This window comes from Pongo pygmaeus, chromosome 1 (assembly GCF_028885625.2).
Source record: "Pongo pygmaeus isolate AG05252 chromosome 1, NHGRI_mPonPyg2-v2.0_pri, whole genome shotgun sequence".
Lineage (NCBI taxonomy): Eukaryota > Metazoa > Chordata > Mammalia > Primates > Hominidae > Pongo > Pongo pygmaeus.
The window spans coordinates 203,212,267-203,220,861 of NC_072373.2; positions in this window are offsets into that span (position 1 = coordinate 203,212,267).

An 8,595-nucleotide genomic window follows, 5' to 3' on the forward strand; every position below is an offset into this window, starting at 1 on the left:
GACCATAAATATGGCAGCAGTTACTGAAAGTTGGGGGCACCCAGGCCCTGGGGGATGGCACACTCCTGACCTGCCAGGTTGACTTGTTATGAGCCCCCTGGGGTGGGTCAGCCCCAAGAGGTAGTCCCACAGGCTCAGCCACCGTACTTGGCCCAGGTTCCCCATCGTGCTGCGCTAAGACACCTGTCCTGTGGCTCCATGGGTCTGCTAGGCCAAGGCCAAGCCGCCTCCAGCACAGGCTCTGGGTCATCAGGGAGCAGAGTGGGGCCCCTGGGATAGGCCAGTTGGCCTGCCTGCCCTGCTTTGTGTTTGGCAAAGCACCACCCCCTGGGATACACCCTTATGTGAGAGTGAGCGTAGGCAGAGCCTAGCAATCTGTCTATAAAGTGGCTGCATGGATGAGGAACATTATTATGGATTCTACAACTGAAGGGAACTGGGTTCCAAGCCCAACTCTGCTGTGTTACCTTAGGTAAGTCACTTTCCCTCTCTGAGCTACAGTGGCTTCACCTTTGAAGCAGAGATAATAACTGTACCCTTGTCTTGCCCCTTACCAGTTTGCTTCAAGGTTCAAGTCAGATATTGGTTATAGGATTAATCTGTCATTCTACAAATATGTATTGAGTACCTACTATGTGCCAGGCCTACTTTAGATCTAGACATATGGTATTTAGCATTTCTCTCTGCATAAAGCAGTTTGTGATGATGAAGAGCCTAGAATCTGGGGTGGTGATGGGAGAGATTCCAAAACTCCTCATCAGACCTCTCTCCCTGGCTCCTGACAGCTTTTTGTATACCTGCTATGTGCAAGACACTTTCGAAGCCATCATTTCCTTTACTCCTCATCCTGATAATCAGATATTACCGTTCTAGTTTTATTGGTGTGGAAACTAAAGCCCAGAGTTGTTAAGACATTTGCCTAAGATCACACAGCCAGTAACTTGTGGGTCCTAAATTTGAGCCATGCTGCCTTTAGCAAGAATGGAGGTGAGAGTATCACCACAGCATGTCCACACAGTGGGGTGATAAGCTGGGTCTGTTCCTGGGGGGGTCCTGGCAGGGGCCTCAGGCAGTATCGTCCCTGTCCCCTAGGAGTCCCCAGTGCCATAGAGGACTAGAGGACCAGACTCCAAGAAAGACATTTGAAGGTTGAACAGGCCTCTTGGGGCACCTTGTCCCACCTTCTCCTTGTACAAAAAAGGAAACAGGGGCCCAGAGAGAGGCAGACACTTGGTCAAGTTCGCACAACCTGTCAGAGGCCTTGCTTCTTATCCAGGCAGAGTTGCCTGCCCGAAAAAGGCACATCGTGCCGCAGGACCCCTGGTGATGCAGACAAGAAGTGCTCAGGGCTTAGAGAAGGGAGAAAATACCGCTGTCTCGGAGGCTGAGCCTGGGCAAAAAAGAGGACAGAGAGGCTGCCAGATGGGAGGACCTCTGGGCAAAGGCTTGGTGGTGGGACTTGTGGTGGGGGTCACCATGCAGGTGCATTCCCTGCCTGTGCATGAGGTCAGTCCATGCGAGTCCCCTCTGCATGCTCACCTTGGTACCTCCCGAGACCAGCTATTCTGCTGCTGAGCTATTCCCACTGCTGTAGTTCTTCCTGCTCCTGAGCTGAAATCCTCCCTGCTCGAGTCTCCACCCGCTGGTCAGAGTTGTGCTGTTTGGGTTCCCCAAAAATGAGTGTCATGTCTGGCACTAGAGCCACTGAGTGAGAGGCTGAATCAGAGATTTCACCTGTGGGCAACCTGTTTGTCCTTCAGAATCCTCTGAGACGTCATCCCTCTCCACTAGGCAAAGTTTTGTCCTTCGTTCATTCCTGTTTTTTCAGTCAGTCTTTATTAAGCGCCTAGTGGGTGCCAGATGCTGCAAGATGCTGCTTGAACTGTGCTAAGTTAAAGCGACAAAACCTAGTGGAGCCCAAAGTCAAGGAGGGAGAGAGAAAAACACATCAACTAATATGCACAATGATAGTTGGGTCTTTTTACCAAAGAAATCAACCAAGGTTTATACATTACATTTGGTGGTGATGTCTCTTTGAAGTCCCTTATAATACAAAACAGCCACCCTCTACTCCTGACTTTTTTATGGCAACATTTATTTATTTATTTATTTATTTATTTTTGAGACAGAGTCTTGCTCTGTCGCCCAGGCTGGAGTGCAGTGATTTCAGCTGACTGCAACATCCACCTCCTGGGTTCAAGCGATTTTCCTGCCTCAGCCTCCTGAGTAGCTGGGATTACAGGTACCCGCCACCATGCCTGGCTAACCTTTTGTATTTTTAGTAGAGATGGGGTTTCACCATGTTGGCCAGGCTGGTCTCAAACTCCTGACCTCATGTGATCCACCCGCTTCCACCTCCCAAAGTGCTAGGATTATAGACATGAACCACCACACCCGGCCAAAAAAAAGAATTATTCGTAGTGATGGTATATACATACATAGGAAGCACAGTTATGGGACGTCCACCAGATCTCTTCATTGAAAAGGAGTGATCCTCTTTGCAAATACCAAATCATCTGTGTGGGGCTCCTTTCACACGGTGTGAACATGCTCTTCTTTAAAACTTTTCACCTAGTGGTTTTAGCATCTGTGATGGATTAAATTTTGTCTTTCCCAAATTCATATGTTGGATACCTAACCCCTAATGTGACTATACTTGGAGACGAGGCCTTTCTGGAAGTAATTAAGGTTAAATGAAATCATAAGGGTAGGACCCTGATCCGATAGGGTTAGTGTCCTTATAAAAAGGGACACTAGGCTTGGCATGGTGTCTCACCCCTGTTATTGCAGCACTTTGGGAGGCAGGAGGATCACTTGAGCCCAGGAGTTCCAGACCAGCCTGGGCAACATGCTGAGACTCTGTCTCTACAAAAAATAAACAATTAGCCGGGTGTAGTTGTACATTCCTGTGGTTCTAGCTACTCGGGAGGCTGAGGTGGGAGGATCGCTTAAGCCCAAGAGGTCAAGGCTGCAGTGAGCTGTGATCGTATCACTGTACTCCAGCCTGGGTGACAGAGCAAGACACGGTCTTAAATTTAAAAAAATTAAGAGACATCAAAGAGCTTGCGCTCTCTCTGCCATGCGAGGACACAGTGAGAAGGTGGCCATTGCAAGTCAGGGAGACAGCCCTCACCAGGAACTGACCCTGCTGGACATCATTGATGATTCTTTATTTATTTATTTATTTATTTATTTATTTTTTGAGACAGAGTCTTGTTCTGTCACTCAGGCTGGAGTGCGGTGGCATGATCTCGGCTCACTGCAACCTTCACCTCCCGGGTTCAAGCAATTCTCTAGCCCCAACCTCCTGAGTAGCTGGGACTACAGGTGCGTGCTACCACGCCCCACTAATTTTTGTATTTTTAGTAGAGACAGGATTTTGCCACGTTGGCCAGGCCGGTCTTGAACTCCTGACCTCAAGTGATCCGCCTGCCTTGGCCTCCCAAAGTGCTAGGATTACAGGTGGTGAGACACTACCATCTATCAAGCATTGATGATTCCTTAAATCAGTGACGTAATTGGGATTACAAAATGGAGTTTTTCCTGGCTGGGCACGGTGGCTCATGCCTGCAATCCCAGCCCTTTGGGAGGCTGAGGCAGGTGGATCACTTGAGACCAGCAGTTTGAGACTAACCTGGCCAACATGGTGAAACCGCATCTCTACTAAAAATACAAAAATTAGCCAGGCATAGTGGCGGGCACCTGTAGTCCCAGCTACTTAGGAGCCTGAAGCATGAGAATCACTTAAACCTGGGGTTGGGGGAGGGGCACGGAGGTTGCAGTTAGCTAAGATCGCACCACTGCACTCCAGCCTGGGTGAAAGAGTGAGACTCCATCCCAAAAAATAAAAATAAAAATTTTTTAAATGGAGTTTTTCCAGTTCTCACATTCCTTCTATATTTATTAGTGGGCATTTTCTTTCTTTCTTTCTTTTTCTTATAGTTCTGGAGCCTGGGGAGTCTGAGATCAAGGTGCTGGCAAGGTAGGTTTTATTTTGAGGCCTCTTCTCTTGTCCTGTAGGCAGCCACCATCTTGCTGTGTGCTCACATCTAGCTGCCATTTTTCTTTTTTTGTTTTTCTTTTTTTGAGACAGAGTTTTGCTCTTGTTGCCCAGGCTGGAGTTCAGTGGTACAATCTCGACTCACAGCAACCTCCGCCTTCCGGGTTCAAGTGATTCTCCTGCCTCAGCCTCCTGAGTAGCTGGGATTATGGGCACCCGCCACCATGCCTGGCTAATTTTTGTACTTTTAGTAGAGACGGGGTTTCACCATGTTGGCCAGGCTGGTCTTGAACTCCTGACTTCTGGTTGATCTGCCCACTGCAACCTCCCAAAGTGCAGGGATTACAGGCATAAGCCACCACGCCCAGTTTTTTGTTTGTTTTTTTTTGAGATGGAGTTTTGCTCTTGTTGCCCAGACAGGAGTGCAGTTCCTCAATCTCGGCTCACTGCAACCTCTGCCTCCCAAATTCAAGCAATTCTTCTGCCTCAGCCTCTGGAGCAGCTGGGATTACAGGCGCCCGCCACCATACCTGGCTAATTTTTTGTATTTTTAGTAGAGACGGGGTTTCACCATGTTGGCCAGGCTGATCTTCAACTCCTGACTTCAGGTGATCCAGCCGCCTCAGCCTCCCAGAGTGCTGGGATTACAGGCGTGAGCCACCACACCCAGCTTTAGCTGGCATTTTTCTACAAAGAGGATCTTCAACTAGAAATGAACCACAGTTTCTCCTTAAAAAGGCAGGATAAATGCTTAATTCTCTAAGGAAAGGGTTTTGTTTTTTCTTTGTAAACAAGAGATTCTAGAAAGTGTTTGTATGCTAAGAGGATAACTCTGTGGAAGGAAAATCTGGATGGTACAAGAGATGGAGTTACAGAGGTGTAACATCCCCAGAAGGTGAGAGGATTTAGAATCCAGGTGGGGAAGAAGGAGATGGGGTAGGATGTTGGAAGACAAAAGAAAAAGTGTGAGCTGCTCATCTGGGCAGAGTGATAGGGCCTGCTTAGTGAGAAATGCACTAGAGGATTGCTGGGCCTGGTTAGTGTCCTATTGAGGCTGGGAGCTGCGACCCTGTCTGCATAGCAAGCAGTTTTCTCCTCCACATTTAGAAGGTAAGGGAGGTCGGTCACGGTGGCTCACGCCTATAATCCCAACACTTTGGGAGGCCGAGGCAGGTGGATCACCTAAGGTTGGGACTTCGAGACCAGCCTGACCAACATGGAGAAACCCTGTCTGTATTAAAAATACAAAATTACTGCACTCCAGCCTGGGTGACAGAGTGAGACTCCATCTCAAAAAAAAAAAAAAAAAAAAAACAAAACAAAATTAGCCGGGCGTGGTGGCGCATGCCTGTAATCCCAGCTACTAGGGAGGCTGAGGCAGGAGAATCGCTTGAATCTGGGAGGAGATTGCGGTGAGCCAAGATCGTGCCATTGCACTCCAGCCCGGGCAACAAAAGCAAAACTCTGTCTCAAAAAAAAAAAAAAAAAAAGAAGGTAAATGGTTAGATTCCTGCAGGCCTGGGTTTTCCAGGCAGTTACACTGGAGGGAGAGGGAGGGAGAGAGAGGCCGGACAGTGCCAGGTCTTTGCAACGAATGACCATAAGGACTGACAGCAGAATCTAGGCTGGTCGAAAGCAGGAGTGAGAAGAGGAGGAGAGTGATGGCTAGCTGGGAAATGGATGAGAGAGGTCTCATTGGGCTTGCTGGGCTTTGATTTTTGATTTTGGTATCAGTTTTTAGAATTGTTTTATTTATTTATTTAGAGACAGGGTCTTGCTCTGTCACCCAGCCTAGAGTGCAGTGGTACAACCATGGCTCACTGCAGCCTTGAACTACTGGGCTGCCCAGGCTGGTCTCGAACTCCTGGCTTCAAGTGATCCTTCTGCCTCAGCCTCACAAAAGTTCTGGGATTACAGGTGTGAGCCACCACACCCGACTTAGAATTGTTGTCAAGGAGCTTGTGAGTACATGGGCTGAAAGGATAGGAAACTGTGGTCAGAGAGTTGAGGTTTAATTGAATGAATGAATGAATGAATGAATGAATGAATGAATGATAGTGAACACTTATGTGGTATTTACTATGTGCCAAACACTCCTCTAACAGCTCACTGATTTCTCTCAAGACTTCTGTGAGGTGAGGTCTACTAAATTTCCATTTTACATATGAGGAAACTGAGGTACAGAAAGGTGAAATAACTTGGGCAGGGCATGGTGGCCCACACCTATAATCCCAGCACTTTGGGAGGCCAAGGCAGGCGGATCACTTGAGGTCAGGAGTTTGAGACCAGCCTGGCCAACAGAGTGAAACCCTGTCTCTACTAAAAATACAAAAATTAGCTGGGTGTGGTGGCACACGCCTGTAATCCCAGACACTCAGGAGGCTGAGGCAGGAGAATCACTTGAACCTGGGAGTTACAGTGAGCCATGATCACATCACTGCACTCCAGCCTGGGAGACAGAGCAAGACTCTGTCTCAAAAAAAAAAAAAAAAAAAAAAAGAATGTGAAATAACTTGTCCCAGGTCATGGAGCTAGGAAGAGGCAGAGTTGGTCTGCAAACCAGGCAGTCTGGGCCCAGAGTCTGTGTTCCTAATCAAGGTTATTCTGAAAGGATGAATGAGGGCATAGAATCCACTTTTCTCGTCCTAAGAAGTGCCAGCTGTCTCCTGACCTCAGATTGGGTCAGAGCCCTAATCTGGTCTACAGAGGTCCAGAGACAAAAAACAATGAACAAAGAAATATATAATTCCAGATTGTGATAGCCATAGAGGAGACAAACTGGATGCTGAGACCAAGAATCTTCTTAGATGTGGCAGTCAGGGGAGGCTTCCCTGAGGAGACAGCACTTCAATTGAAGAATAAAAAGGAAGCAGTACTGTGAAGAGCAAGAAGAAGAGCATCCTAGGAAGAGGGAACACCATGTAAAAAGGCTGTGAGACAAAAATTCAGTGTATTCTAGGAACTGAAAAAGATTCAAATGTGGGTAAAGGGAAAGATGGCTAAAGCTGGGACTGGAGAGGAGGCAGGGGCCAAGCACACAGGGCCTCAGAGGACAAGACAAAGCTACTGGATTTTATTATTCTTTATTATTATGGTATCGTATGTATTGTATTTTTATTTTTCCAAGAAAAATGAAAGGTAAGGCACTGGGAGATTTTAAGCAAGGGACTAATGTGGCCTAACACATATTTTAAAAAGTAGAAGCAATTTTTTTTTTTGAGACGGAGTCTTGCTTTGTCACCCAGGCTGGAGCCCAGTGCCGCGATCTCCACTCACTGCAACCTCCGCCTCCTGGGTTCAAGCGATTCTCCTGCCTCAGCCTCCTGAGTAGCTGGGATTACAGGCACCGGCGCCACACCCAGCTAATTTTGGTATTTTTAGTAGAGACAGGGCTTCACCAAGTTGGCCAGGCTGGTCTCGATCTCCTGACCTCAAGTGATTCGCCCGCCTCGGCCTCCCAAAACAATGGGATTACAGGCGTCAGCCACCGTGCCCGGCCTGAGAAGCAATGTTGTTATTTTGTTCTTCCATTCATTTGCTTATTCAGTCATCAATTCTTGAATTTCTTCATTCATTCTTTCTTACCTTCCATTATTTAGTTTTTCACTGGACTTTCCTTTGTTCACCTGTTAATTCCTTTGTCCTTTGGTTGATTCACGTGTTCCTATACACAGAAAGCCTGCTACTGTGTGCCTGGCCTTGTGTGGGTACTGGAAGCATCTACAAGAGCCAGACCCCTGCCCTTGAGGAATACATATCCCACACACCCATCCCCCAGGAACCAGTGGTGCCCCAGGCAGAAGATGCTGAGGTTCTGCTGGGGGTGCAGGGTGGGTAGAGGCAGCAATCAGGGAAGGCCTCTAGAGCAGATGTCTGTGAGTCAGACCTTGAAGGATGACAGAGTGAGCATGACAGATTGGTGGGATCCCCCAAGAGCAGGGAACAGTCTCTCATCTCTGTGTTCCCTAAGGCTGGCACCTAAGACACAATGATAAATGTTTGCTTGTTTGCTAATTGAACATGTGGGCCAACGGCCAGGCAGGGAGCATTTGATGGCGGAGGTGATGCTGTCCGGCTAGGGTGAGGCCACTCTTCCAGAGACACTGCACTGCCACTGACTCCTCTGTCTTCCTCCTCATCCCTCCTCCCATTTCCTAAGAGAAAAGCATTCTTATCTCCATCCCACCACTCTGTTATTCCAGGCACATTGGGCCACACTTGAGCATGTGTACGCATGCACACACACATCCCCACATGCCCCTGCCCATGCAAAGAAACACACTTGTCTGCATGCCGTGGCCTAGTTGTTGATTCCAAAAGCAAAGTCATCATGTCATTGCTTTCTCTCTCTCTCTCTCTCTCTCTCACACACACACACACACACACACACACACTTCTGTGTTTACACACACTCTCCCTGCTTCTCACCACATCCCAACAGACACATCCTTCTCCACCAAACAGCCTTCCCCACCACGCCTCTTCCTCTCCTGGACAGGAGGGATATTCTGGGTTCTTGCTTTAAGGCTGAAGTAACAGTGGTGGGAGTGGGGACTGAACCCCAGATTGAGGAGGGGTCAGGGATCCCTATCAGA